Source organism: Ranitomeya imitator, chromosome 3, assembly GCF_032444005.1.
Source record: "Ranitomeya imitator isolate aRanImi1 chromosome 3, aRanImi1.pri, whole genome shotgun sequence".
Taxonomy (NCBI): Eukaryota; Metazoa; Chordata; class Amphibia; order Anura; family Dendrobatidae; genus Ranitomeya; species Ranitomeya imitator.
Window position 1 is genome coordinate 65,647,807 of NC_091284.1, and position 15,483 is coordinate 65,663,289.

General features: G+C 39.8%; 1 protein-coding gene across 3 annotated transcripts in view; it reads right to left on the reverse strand.

Annotated features, from left to right (window-relative positions):
* Nucleotides 1-15,483, reverse strand: part of ROBO1 (roundabout guidance receptor 1) — a 1,753,811-nt gene that overhangs the window by 933,721 nt on the left and 804,607 nt on the right. The window lies entirely within an intron of this gene.

A 15,483-nucleotide genomic window follows, 5' to 3' on the forward strand; every position in this document is an offset into this window, starting at 1 on the left:
GATCTATGAGCTGCAGCCAATCAGCGTCTGCTCCTTGGCTGCAGCCTGTGGCACGATGAGTTATTTTACTCTCTGGGAACAGTGGCACCGTCAATGCTGGAACGGTGCAGCTGCGGGAGGTGAATATACATTGCTTTTATTTTAATTGTGGTCCTAAATTGAATAAGCAAAGAATATCCAATCATGGCCAACCCCTTTAAATAACTTTTCAGTTTTGCCTTTTATTCCCTTAAAGAAAATATAAAACTCAATCTTGAGATTTGGAGCTAGAGACAGACCGTTCATCATTCATCACCTATATTGTTCTGCCATCTGTAGGCCATAAAGAAAATTGGTTTCATCAGACTCATTTAATATTTGCACAGTCATACACAATGAAGCTTTTTGAATTTAATAGCTAAAGTTTCAATTTACAAAAAGAAAACTAAATCTAAAACGGGGTCTAAAGAAATCAGAGAAAATTAAAAATATTAAAATAAAATAATAAAATAAAAACTAAAATTCTAAGGAGTTAGGAGAGCATCAGACTGTGGTGATATGAACATATGAGCTCATTCTAGCCTTGTCTGCTGGACGCGGACCACTCATGGGTCCACTAAACAGTTTACTACAGAACCCTATGGTGAAATAAAGCAGTTTCAGTAGAAATGAGCAGTTAGGACTTCAACGTGACAATCATTAATGCGATATCATGTGACGTTGTTAGTTTATTTGGATGGGGTCTTTTACCTCTGCAGTTCTGAAGTCATTTTTAATCTGAAAATGTTTGGTTTTGTATTTGAGAAAACCTATACAGATTATTAGGCTGTTTATTTGGAGAGCGGATTGTAATAAATAATGCTTGAGATTTCCTTCTCGTGTCGTGACTATTCATAGTCTTAATTGTGGAACGAGTCATTGAATGATGATATGATAAATATTGCAGACTTAATAAACTATTAATCAATGGAAAGCAAAATATTTTTATTACAATAAAAAAATACACCCTGTGATTTACCCATTGAAAAGTTTGTCAATGTTATTAGCTTGGATTTAGCGATATAAAGCCTCGTTCAGACATTCGTGTGTGCTGCTAGTACGTCTTGTAGCTGTTTTTTTTTTCCCGGGGCAGAGCACGTACCCATTATAATCTATGGTGCTATTCAAATGTCAATGTTTTTTTCACGGACCGTTTGTCTGTGCAAAACTCACGGAGGCATGTCCATTGTTTTTACGGTATCATGGATGAAAAGCGCCAATATAAAAATATAGGTCCGTGAAAACCTGTGCAGCACACGGAGGGCATCAGTGTCCCATGTGTTTGCTGTCCGCATTTAACATTGCTTAGTAGATTTTTTTATTTATCCATCCGTGAAAAACACTGATGGTAAAAACGGTTACACTGATGACACACTGTTGCAAAACTCTGATGACGAGTGAATGAGGCCTTAGAGGGGTTGTCCGTCAACACCCATAACTCTGCAGTGACTCTGTGTGACCACAGGCTTATGAATCACAGTGTGTGCGCTGCGGGGATTCACCGGTTTCAGACCCGGGACTGGAGAATATGTATGCGTTATACATGCTCCCGGCTGTTGGGCATGGCATAGCTCCATACACTTGTATTAGGCCGATACTGAAGAAGAAAAAAGAAGAACTAGGCAGCCATATGGTCCCATAAAAATAGCTCCTTATTAGAATACATTAAAAACAACACCAGACACAGAACAGGGGTACAGTAGGGGATGCAAGTACATCCAAATGGCAATGCAAAACCAGACCAAAAAGCCGATCCATAGACCGTGCTGTTGTGCTAGTACAGTGCTAAACAACACTTCCCCATATGACAAGGTGAATGGTAAATAGTCCAATAACTATAGGGCAAGTGCCCTCGCATAGGGGATTCCAGCATAAATTATGCATGTATCAACATACCTATAACAGGCCACACAGGTACAAGGAACGGCAGGCCTGACCCCGACGCGCGTTTCAGAGCGCGCAGCTCCTTCATCAGGGGGTCTAAGTCCCGTCTAGTGATGCTGCCGTCTAGTAGGCATGGCTAACTAGTGTGTGTGGCCTTGCTCCATACAAGGGTATAGAGAGCGAGGCTATGCCCACTGGCTGGGGTATGTATAACACATTCATACCCTCCAGTCTCGGCACAGAAATTGGTGAATCCTCCAATGTTCTGGGGGAGATCCATAAGTCTGCAGTCTCGCAAAGTGATTGCAGGCTTATCAGTTTTGACCAGACAACCACTTTAAGTAAAGTATGTAGATTAACTTAACCTAGGCAGCACAGTAGGGAATCATACATTTCTCACGTATTATAAAATTTCAGATAATACTATTATTATTATTATTATTATTATTATTATTATATATATATATTAAACCACATATCCAAACCCTTTCCACTTCCTGCCGCCTCCAACTCAAAAATATTTCACGGATCCGCACATTCCTAAACCAAGAATCTGCAAAAACCCTAGTCCATGCCCTCATCATCTCCCGCCTTGACTACTGTAACCTCCTGCTCTGTGGCCTCCCCTCTAACACTCTTGCACCCCTCCAATCTATTCTAAACTCTGCTGCCCGACTAATCCACCTGTCCCCCCGCTATTCCCCGGCCTCTCCCCTCTGTCAATCCCTGCACTGGCTCCCCATCACCCAGAGACTCCAGTACAAAAGCCTAACCATGACATATAAAGCCATCCACAACCTGTCTCCTCCATACATCTGTGACCTCGTCTCCCGGTACTTTCCTGCACGCAACCTCCGATCCTCACAAGATCTCCTTCTCTACTCCCCTCTTATCTCCTCTTCCCACAATCGCATACAAGATTTCTCTCGTGCATCCCCCCTACTCTGGAATGCTCTACCACAACATATCAGACTCTCGCCTACCATCGAAACCTTCAAAAAGAACCTGAAGACCCACCTCTTCCGACAAGCCTACAACCTGCAGTAACCACCGATTGACCAAACCGCTGCACGGCCAGCTCTACCCTCACCTACTGTATCCTCACCCATCCCTTGTAGATTGTGAGCCCTCGCGGGCAGGGTCCTCTCTCCTCCTGTACCAGTTGTGACTTGTATTTTTCAAGATTATTGTACTTGTTTTATTATGTATACCCCTCCTCACATGTAAAGCGCCATGGAATAAATGGCGCTATAATAATAAATAATAATAATAATAATAATAATAATAATAATAATAATAATAATAATATATAAAGAAATCTAAAAATATTAGTATCATTTTTATTTTAAATTGATTATTATTAAATAATTATTAGAATATATGTAAAAATTATAAATATTAATATTTAATGCTTATTATTAATACATAATAATTATTAAATGATAATAATTATTAGTTAAATAATTATAATGATTAACTACATGTGAGCTACATCAGATTCTCTACTAGGAGCCTCAGTGGCAAAATCAGTAAAAAAAAAAAAACTATAAAAAAAGCATGAACCCATTTAGGGTATGTGCACACATTTTTTTCCCGTGCAGAAACGCTGCAGATCCGCAAGTGATTTACTGTACAATGTAAAGCAATGAAAAAAAAATGCTGTGCTAATGGTGCTGAAAATTCCACATTAAAAGAAGTAGCATGTCACTTCTTTTGTGCGGATCTGCAGCGTTTTTGTACCCATTCCATTATAGAAATCCGCAGGGGTAAAAAACGCATGAAATCCGCATAAAAAACACATCAAATCCGCACCTGCGTTTTCTGCCAAGAGAGGCAGAATCCGCACAAAAAATAAAAAAATTCCAGAGGCAAATCCACAACGTGGGCACGTAGCCTAAAGGAATTATCCAGGTTAGACACTTATTGCCTGTGCTGCCCTGTGCTGATCTCTCGCAGCTCAGAGCCGTCACACATCGCCCCTGTTACCAATTCTCCGGCTTCATGTGACGTCACATCGACAGAGCAGTTCCTCTAACAAAATTATACAAGTGGAAAAAAAAAAAGTTCTAGTAATGTAGTAATGGCTCCTTTATACTATCGCAGTATCAAAAACAGTCCTAGGTTAACACCATAAAACTGCTGGTGTTTCACCAGTGTGTGCAAAGCTTGCTCCTATTATTCCTTATATACGGAAAATAAATAGACAGATTCACTGGAGATAAAGGTGTTAGAAGTCACACTATTGCACTTTGTGGAGCAGGCAATGTGAGCCGCTCTTGTTATTTTCTCTGGCTCCATACGTGATGGTTTCTGACCTGTTCAGATTCACTGCAGGTCCAGCTGTTAAATCAGGGTAAACATTATTTCAAAGCTTTCAAACACGGCAGATCTAATTTCTTGTGAGCTGAGGCATGAGATATTTTAATGGGTGGCACCTCTCGCTATGTGCAACAAATGAAGCAAAGCGTTCCCACAGCATAAATGATTGCCGTAATATTTGCACTATTGCGTTATCACTGCAGACTATGTGTGCACTAAGCAGCACCGTGCAAAATTAAGAACCTGGAAATACAATTTATTACAACACATAAATTACAGAAATCACACACTGGGGACACTAAGTTTACCCTAATATCAGATGGGTGCTGCTCAGCAAATATTTATATACATGCATATATACGTATGATGATGACTATGATGGCTAATGGTCCATTACGTTTTTTTTGCAAAACAGATTTTATTTATCTTATTGATTTTTTAGGAAAAGTTCTTCTGTAACTCCTGAGAAAATAAAACATACGGTTAGTTGAAAATCTGCTGTGACTGCAACTCAAGGGCATTAATAATAATAATAAAAATAATTTTTATTTATATACCGCCAACATATTCCGCAGCACTTTACATGATAGAAATCATTATTAATACAGAAGCGCTAATTTGTAATCAAACATTGAATAGGTAGCTTATTTTAAATTGCATTATTGCTGAATTTGCTTTATTTATAGCAACTTTTATTTCAATTATTAATTTGTAGTATTGACGACCAGGAGCATCACAATGATTATAAAAGGTTTGCGGATCATTTGTAAGCTTACTCTGGGTATCCAGAAATATATCTTTTAGCTTCAGCGCTGCCTAAAGAAGTGCTGTGTCCGAACACGAAATGCGATATATATATATATATATATATATATGCATACACCGTATTCACTTAATGAATTTGGCGCATCTTCTTGGTGACATTTGCCTCCTTGAACCTGTCCATAAATCCCACTGCAATCATCAGAGACTGGAGTAACATTTTTAGTGAAAGTTAAGCCACCAAAGTGGCATAACTTTTGATGAATTTGTTGGACAGGCACCGCAATGCCCCACCTCATCTATATTCGTCCAATTTTGGCAAAGCCGGCTGAAAAAATGGTAAAAGTCTTAAAAATGTTGTTTAACTTTGCGTTGCACAAAAGGTTGCACTTTTTCAAATTGTTTTATGAATCTCGAACCCAAAATGTGAATATATACTTAATTTGGAGCAACAGCACCAATCATATTTTTTGTTATTTTCTGCTCCCATAAAAGTCTTGCATCCATACTAAAAAGACCGGTAGGCAGCTGCTCAACACCAGCAAATTCAAGTTAAAGAGTATTGAGCTAGCACAACCATTTCAGGTAACCACTTTCTTAGATAGGGTTACAACGAGTTACATAGTCTTTATTTTTCAATTAAGGTTGTTTTTTTCTCTTTTTATCCTTGCCTGTCATCTTGCCTGCATATTTCTAGAAATATTTGGTCCAAGATTACTAGTTCAAAAAAGGTGTTGCTCTGTTGGGAGTTGTTTATGCTTTGTGTCTCCATGTGGCCACCCAGTGGTTGTGAGGGGATTTTTAGCATGTAGAGGGGGTTTTGTTATCATGTCTCAAAATTGCATTGAATTTACTTCATGAGAAATTGGAGTTCTTAACCACATTCAAGAAAAAGTAAGGGTGGACACATCTATATATACAGTACAGACCAAAAGTTTGGAACACCTTCTCATTTAAAGATTTTTCTATATTTTCATGACTATGAAAATTGTAAATTCACACTGAAGGCATCAAAACTATGAATTAACACATGTGGAATTATATACTTAACAAAAAAGTGTGAAACAACTGAAATTATGTCTTATATTCTAGGTTCTTCAAAGTAGCCACCTTTTGCTTTGATGACTGCTTTGCACACTCTTGGCATTCTCCTAATGAGCTTCAAGAGGTAGTCACCGGAAATGGTCTTCCAACAATCTTGAAGAAGTTTCCAGAGATGCTTAGCACTTGTTGGCCCTTTTGCCTTCACTCTGCGGTCCAGCTCACCCCAAACCATCTCGATTGCGTTCAGGTCTGGTGACTGTGGAGGCCAGGTCATCTGGCGTAGCACCCCATCACTCTCCTTCTTGGTCAAATGGCCCTTACACAGCCTGGAGGTGTGTTTGGGGTCATTGTCCTGTTGAAAAATAAATGCTGGTCCAACTGAACGCAAACCGGATTGAATAGCATGCTGCTGCAAGATGCTGTGGTAGCCATGCTGGTTCAGTATGCCTTCAATTTTGAATAAATCCCTAACAGTGTCTCCAGCAAAGCACCCCCACACCATTACACCTTCTCCTTCATGCTTCATGGTGCGAACCAGGCATGTAGAGTCCATCCGTTCACCTTTTTGCGTGGCACAAAGGCACGGTGGCTGGAACCAAAGATCTCAAATTTGAGCTCATCAGACCAAAGCACAGATTTCCACTGGTCTAATGTCCATTCCTTGTGTTCTTTAGCCCAAACAAGTCTCATCTGCTTGTTGCCTGTCCTTAGCAGCTATTTTACCATGGAGGCCTGCTGCACAAAGTCTCCTCTTAACAGTTGTTGTAGAGATGTGTCTTCTGCTTGAACTCTGTGTGGCATTGACCTGGTCTCTAATCTGAGCTGCTGTTAACTTGCGATTTCTGAGGCCGGTGACTCAGATAAACTTATCCTCAGAAGCAGAGGTGACTCTAGGTCTTCATATCTTGGGGCGGACCTCATTTGAGCCAGTTTCTTTGTAGCACTTGATGGCTTTTGCAACAGCACTTGGAAACACTTTCAAAGTTTTCCCAATTTTTCAGGTTGACTGACCTTCATTTCTTAAAGTAATGATGGCCACTCGTTTTTCTTTACTTAGCTGCTTTTTTCTTGCCATAATACAAATTCTAACAGTCTATTCAGTGGGACTATCAGCTGTGTATCCACCAGACTTCTGCACAACACAACTGATGGTCCCAACCCCATTTATAAGGCAAGACATCCCACTTATTAAACCTGACAGGGTACACCTGTGAAGTGAAAACCATTTCTGGTGACTACCTCTTGAAGCTCATCAAGAGAATGCCAAGAGTGTGCAAAGTAGTTATCAAAGCAAAATGTGGCTACTTTGAAGAACCTAGAATATAAGACTTATTTTCAGTTGTTTCACACTTTTTTTGTTAAGTACGTAATTCCACATGTGTTAATTCATAGTTTTGATGCCTTCAGTGTGAATGTACAATTTTCATAGTCATGAAAATACAGAAACATCTTTAAATGAGAAGTTGTGTCCAAACTTTTGGTCTGTACTGTATAGCTTGTGAAATAAGAGAGAAACAGGAGCGGTGATTCCTGGCTGCTGCCAAAACGCGCTGAGACTGGATGTGCGTAATTGGGATACCGTATTTCAGGAACGAGGCAACTCTTTCCTCAGGTACTTGAAGAAAAATGTCATCCCTATTCTAAAATGCTTTGTATGAATAAAGATCACAAATAACGCACATCCAGTCTCAGCATTTCTTTTCAGCCTCCTGGAATCACCTTCCGTCATTTCTCAAGTTTCTTACCACCGGAGCAGCAGCCTATCTATTCCCACAAATGAACACCTCCAAATACTTATTTCCTTTTTTTGTGGTAACACACTTGGCGTGCCTCTGTCTCTCTTTTTTATCTATCTATCTATCTATCTATCTATCTATCTATCTATCTATCTATCTATCTATCTATCGCAATAGGGCATGCTTGAGAGCTGGCCATTATTTTTTTATGATTCATATCTATGTTGATATTTTCAAATATTCAGCCCATTTGGTAAGCTTCTGACCTCCGCTGTGTTCTTATTAGCACATTATTTTTTTGTTTTTCTATTGCATTTATATAAATAATTTTTTTGTGGAAGGAATTTCTAGTCTAGATGATTCACGTATTATTTCTCAATATAAGCATTGTCCAAAGCCATGTTTATAAAAACACATTAATGAATGAAGTTAGTATGAGCTCACCTTGCCTGGGGAGGGGGGTTGATAGATTTTTCCTGCCAAAATCTCCTTGTAAATCAGTGAAAAAAAATGTACCGGACCTAAGCCTTACCCATTCCATACTTTCCTTATATATTTTTTTACAGACTTGCACTGGCCAACTTTAATTAATCTGTAATTCAAATAACATACACAAACTTCTAATTAATTTTAACATCTACTTTATAAAACTCTGGTGTGTGAACCTTAAGTATTTGTGAAATGTTGATTTAACTTGCAACGTACATGCATCAAGTGCTTCAATGTTTTAGCAAATCATTAAAACATTCTGTTTGAAATAAAGCCTGGAGCTCTTTCACTTATAACAAATTTACATTTATTTTATGTTACTAGTTCTAAATGAGATATTTACATAAATAATAAAGATTTTATTTGTAGATTTAAGTAAAAAAAATTTATACTGTTTATAAAAGCATTTAACGTACAGTACAATTTAATAAACTCAGCTGTGCATAACGAATTCTTGACCTTACGAAGACCATATGTACTTATTCTTGTAAGAATGCTGTAAAGGTTCCTCAGTTCTAGTAGATTAAGATATGAATGGAACAGAACAAAAATTATGTCATCTCTTATGGGATGAGACGTTATGATGGTAAAATATTTCTGTAACCCATCACCATACAGTAGTATGCAAAGTACAAATAGTTTCCTACTATGGAACCACTCATAACGTTGTGTGCTTCTGTATAGCTCCTGTCCAGGGGTGTACCATCCATAGCGGCAGACCACACAACTGCCATGAGGCCCATGAGCTGCCCCTTCTATCTCTCAATCTGGCATCACAATTCCAACAGTATCTTCATCCAAAGATTCAGATGCTACTGACTAGAATGGCGCACTAGGGAGCCGATAAGTCCATGCTGCACCATTCAGCCGGTCCGTCTGAATGACTCAGTACAGCATTCAGGACTAACGCATTAGATCGCGCCTCTGGTGCAGATCAAGTCTCAGGACTGTGAGGGACAATATACTGTGTGGGGAATGAGAGGGCTTTCATACCGAATGGAGGGCTGTTGAGGGCCCTTATATTGCATGTTGGGAATGCAGCGGAAATCAAATTGTGGTGGCTCTCAAGCTGCCTATAGTATCTGTGGGAGACATCATATTGTATGTGGGCGGCCTCATACTGTATGGAACTCTCAAAATGCCTGTAAAACAACATATTGTTTGTGGTGCTGTGGCAGCCCTCTTACTTGCACTAGGGACCCTGATACTGTGTATAGTGGGTCGTGGGGCCATACTGTGTGTGGGCCACTTTAGAAGCATTTTGCTGTGGGAGATATTAAAACTGTGTTGAGATTACTGTGGCATCATCATAATTTATGTGGGGGGACCACTGTGGTGTCATCAATCTGTATGCATATGGGGAGGCTGTAAGATGAAATTTTTAGGCTGTATGGAGAAGAGGCCCAATTAGAACTTTTGCTATTGGAGCCCGTGATTTCTAAGAAAGCTACTGCTCTTGTGCCTATAGCATTTTAACCAGGACAAAACTTTGGCTCACTTGAGGTCTCACCAATGCAAACCCAACAAATATAAGTAAGGGGTTCCAAAATCCCTCTTTGGAACAGAGGTGTTGTCAAGTATTCATACTGCTGCTCCATTTAATGTACATAGGACCGATGGAGATATTTGAAAAAAAGCATTTAGCAATTTGCATCAGTCCTATAGACCAACAATGATAATGAGATTAAGAGTACTGAACTTCCTGCTTTAACAGAGCTGGGTTTGAGCATACATTATGTAATATGGGACTAATGGAGATAGCTTAGTACAATGTGTGCAGGCCCCTCTCTTTCACATAGATGTTGAATGGATCAGCAGTGCATATTCTTGATCACCAGTAAATAAAAAAAACATAAGACTTTCAAATTTGCGATTAATGAGGGTTCCAGTAGTAAACAACTTGGATCCATAAATAGTTGATGATGAGACAACCCTTTAGGAATCCTAGTATTGATTTTAATAGCCTTATGGTTAGATTGTTTTGTCAGTTTCCCAATATCAGAAATTTCTACACAGTGGCAAACGGAGTGACATTTTTAAAGATATGTTAAATTGAGGAAATCAGTGAGGGGTCATTACATAGACTTCTCCAACGTGATCTTTTCTCATATAACAATGACTCATAAGACGTGGCCAAAAGTTTATTCTCAGTGAGGTAGGTCAAACGTAGGACCTCGTATAAGAGAGATGCCTTAACGTGGCTTTGAGGTACACATAAAATTGGCCATTTTTGTGCGCTAAAAGCTCTCATTTTTCATATTTCTAGTGCAGTAATGCAGTTCAAATTTCGTTTTTTCAAGTTTGCATGTTTTGGCGCTGCAGTGTGCTGCCCTATTTATTTAACTGTGGCCAAAAGTTTAGTCTGGCACAAATTTTGATTTTCACAAAGTTTGCTGCCTCATTTGATTTTAGATCTTTCAGTCAGATGTTTATGTGGTTAGTGAAGTACAAATATAAGTATTTTATAAGTTTTTAACCTTTATCAACAAATGCATGAAGTTTATGTACAGGCTCAATATTTTGAGTGTTGAACCTGATTTTTTAAAGATTTTTTCAATTTGCCCTGAAATGTTGGATATCAGCTTCTGGACCAATGCCTGAATGATAACTGCCCATCTGTGCCTTAAAAGTGCTTGCAGTTTAATACAATTTTGTTTTTTTGTTTGTCCTTCTTTTGAGGATTGACCACAGGTTCCCAGTGGGACTAACATCTGAAGGGTTTCTCTGCCCTTGATTCAAAATGTAAACATTTTGGGCACCAAGCAAGCCACTTAGTTATCACTTTGGTTTTTTTAAGCATGAACAAGCACCAATTTAAAAAACAATTGTTCATCACTAGTGATGAGCGAATAAACTCGTTACTCGAGATTTCCCGAGCATGCACGGGTGTCCTCCGAGAATTTTTTAGTGCTCGGAGATTTAGTTTTTCTTGCCACAGTTGAATGTTTTACATCTGTTAGCCAGCGTAAGTACATGTGGGGGTTGCCTGGATGCTGGGAATCCCCACATGTACTTATGGTGGCTAACAGGTGTAAAACATTCAGCTGCGGCAATAAAAACTAAATCTCCAAGCACTAAAAAATACTCGGAGGACACCTGAGCATGCTCGGGAAATCTCGAGTAATGAGTATGTTCGCTCATCACTATTCATCACCAAATCGCTCCTAGCTCATAGTGAGAAGTTGCTCTTAGAAGATGTTTAGATTATGTTGTTTATTCATAGCAGTGTTCTTGGGAAAAAAAATTGTGATGCGCTCAATCCATTGGAGAATCCAATGGTCTCTCAGGATGTTTTTACCGTTAGGATAACACAGGGCTCATGGTAGTGCTGACTTCTTCTCCAGACAATAGTTCTTCCAAATGTACCAAACAGTCTGAAGGGCTTCATTAGAAAAAATAACTTTACCTTAGTCCTCACTAGTCAAATTTCCATTCTCTCAGTGCAGTTATATTCTTTGATGGACCCCCCCCCCCCCCCGTCACATTGCTCAGAATATCTGGATGAATGATTGTCCAGAGAAGACAAGGTGAGCACTACCATGAATCCTGTGTCATGCCAAAAGTAAAGCATCCTGAAACCATTAACAATTTTGCCTAAGAACACTACCATGAATGAACCATGGTATTTAAACATCCCGTAAGAACAACTTCTCTCAATGATTCAGGAGCATGCTTTTTCCAGCATGATGGCGCATCATGGCACAAGTACAACATGACAACTAAGTGGCTCTGCGAACAAAATGTTGATATTTTGGGTTCATGTGCAGAAAGCTTTACAAATCTCAATCCATTGAGAATATGGGGACAATCCTCAAAAAGTGGGTGGGCAAACAAAAAAAAAATCTGTTGTTAGTCGGAATTTGGCCCAGATGGTGTGGTGAATTTCACAAGTCTTGAAAAATAAGGTTCAACACTGTACATAATGAGGCTTTGCAAAAAATGAATGTATTTCTCAATAAAAGTTTTAAAAAATATGAAATGGTTTTGATTGTACTTTAGTAACCATAGAAACATCTGATTAAAAGATCTAAAAACAATGAAGTGCAGACTTTGTGAAAAACAAAATTTGTGTCAGTCTAGAAATATTTGGCCATGACTATACAGTATCTATGCATATGTTCCTTTGGTGGGATTCAAACTCATGGCTGCTCATCCTAAGCAGTGGGCTATGGAATATGATTTACCAAAACTGATTGATTTAGGATTGATTTGTTGGTATTTTCATCTTAGCTCTGTCATTTTAGTGCATTCACGGAAACACATTTCATAGCTCACTCTAGCACCAACTAAAAGAAAGATGGAGGCTAATGAGCATCCCCTTCTTTAATGCATTAAAACAATGGAGCCAAAAGATCTCCGGTGAAAGAGTTACCAAGGAAACCAAGGTTAGACATACTTTTCCGCCTTTTTGAAAATTTGAAGGATTCTAATGCTGTTAAACACAAAGAAAGCGGGTTGCTTGCAGCACTTGAAGCTCGTCAGTTCAGAAATATAAATCAAAGGATTTTCTTGTCAAGACAGGTTAAACTTGCAGCTCTGATCCTGACAGGGGAAAAAAAAAACCTGAGCCATATGGGAATCGATATCTGTTTAAGGTTCGACTCGGCACCTGCCTCATCATTTTCATACTTCTTAAACACTTCATGTAAAATCAGGCTCTGAAAAATAGCAGGCATTCCTAGGAGAATATCTGATAGGGCATGCTGAAATTCGAGACATCAAACACAATGGCATCATTGCTCCTGGTAGCCCCAAAATGTACATAATGGGATTTTTTCTTGGAGACCAAGCCTATAAATTGTTCTCTCTCTGTTGAAATGAGCCTTGTGGAAAATACGAGTTAGTAGTCATTAAAAATGCATTAACATCAAGGCGCTACAAGAAACTAAACAGCGTACCCCAAGACAACAGACAGAGCCATCAAAAAGAATGAGTTTTTCACACAAGTGCACCACACAGGATATTATAATGCCATACGTAGCGTATAGACAGCTTTTTTATTTGCTTGTTAAGTAAAATGCAGAGATCCTGCTGGGGATTTTAAACAAAGTTTGGATAAAAAAAGGCAACGGTAGACGGTAGAGCAACCATACATATTGAATTACGAGAGCGTCATTGCTGCATATGGTCAATTTGCTTTATTCCATACGTGGGTTTAGGGGAACATAATGAAACAGCTGATAGCAATTGGAGTCAAGTTGCATTTTAAACATTACAGAGAAGACAGTAATTCTGTGATTATAGGAGGAATGTGGTACATTTTAAAAGACCATTAAAAGTAAAGTAAAATGTAAACATAAAAGAGCTTCATAAATATATACAGAATATAAATGGAAACTTCCCAGGTGTGTATACAAGACAAAATGATGGCAGGGGATGATATTCTTTCCTAAACTTTGCAGATTTCAAAGAGTTTGGATTGAGCCAAGTAGGGGGGCACCACTTCCGTGAGCCCCCAGATAAGCTACTATGACTGGTGCACTGGCACTGATCATCTTACATATGGCACAGCTGCAATGAAAATTAAGCATTTATATCTGTGGACCCTGGGGTTCTCCAGCTGAACATACATTATATGGGGTATAGGAAAAGGAAGACAGGTTATGTAGGGCACACAACTTTTTCTGCATGCTGTATTGGTAGATTATTAGCTCAGAGCCTCGATATAACAAGGGGCTATCCAGGACTTTGATGTTTTTTCTGTTGGGGTAAGAACTTACCCGCAGGTAGTTGCTAACTAACTGCATGTTCTGACCTGCGATGATCTTTTTAGGCTTAGAGCAATTCTTCTGCTTCCTTTGACTTCACGTCAGTAGAGCAGCTTCTTCTTTTCTGCTCTGCTCTGTTGACAGGGCATCACTGCCGACATCATGCTGATTGTGGGAAGCCAATGGTCAACACTGCAGATTGGAAAAGCAGAAGATCCTCTGCTGACGTGAGGTTGAATGGAACCTGTCACCTAAAAACAACACTTATAGCATGCAGATATGGGCTCAATCTGGAGGTTAAAGGGAACCTGTTACATCGTTTTGCCGCTATAAAATGCGGCAACTGCTTTTTGGGGCTTATATACAGCATTTTATAATGCTATAGATAAGTCCCCGGTCCGACCAGAAAGAGAAGAAAAACAAGTTTTATTATACTCTCCTGGGGGCGGTCCAGTCCGATGTGTGTCGCATGTCCGGGTCCAGCACCTCCCATCTTCTTGCAATGCCACCCTCCTGTTGCTTCATTGCTCCCCGGCATCATGCTCTTGCGCAGGCATACTTATCTGCCCTGTTGAGGGCAGAGCAAAGTACTGCAGTGTGTAGGCTCCAGGAGAGGTCAGTGAGGCTCAGCACCTGCGCACTGCAGTACTTTGCTCTGCACTCAACAGGGCATATCAGTACACCTGCGCAGGAGTGTGACATGAAGCAAGCAGGATGATGACATCGCATGAAGATGGGAGGCGCCGGACCCGGGACCTGCGACACACATCGGGCTGGACAGCCCCGGGTGAGAATAATAAAAAAATTTTTTCTTCTCTTTCAGGTCGGACCGGGGGCTTATCTAGAGCATTATAGAATGCTGTAGATAAGCCCCAAAAGGCAGTGGCCACATGTGATAGCGGCAAAACGAGGTTTAATAGCATTGCAAACCTGCCCGGTGCTGGAACTTAGACTTACACTGCCATGAGCAAATGAAATTTATTCTCTCGGCAGCATTCCAGTTTTAGTCACCGAGGTGGTTCCTGTGTGATTTCAGTCACTTATCTGTGTATAGAGAGCAGTAACCGTGCACCCCAGCACTGACTGACAGCAGCTCTGCATTGGGTTGTCTATCAATCAGTGCCGGGGGAGTGGTTACAGCCACTGTTCTCTATACACAGAGCGGTGATTGAATCTGTATCGGTGCCGCCATTGTGACTGACACTGGAACGATGCTGGAGGAATAAAGTTAATTTCCTCCCGACAGTGGGGGTCAAAGTGCCGACACCGGGTAAATCTCCTCTTCAGAAAGATTACTGAATTCTAACATCACCGACTTCAAGTAGCGATCCTAAAACTCAATGCTGACCCTTTAAAGAGTTTTGAAATATGACCTATGATAAGAAGTCCAAGCCAGAAACTCCAATTGTAGATATGTGTTTCAGGGTGTTTGCCCCTCATAGAGTGCAAAGCAAAAAACAATATTTTTGCTGGGTAAGAGGCCTCTGACATAGGATCTAAGGGGTAACACTTCTCCTTGTGGA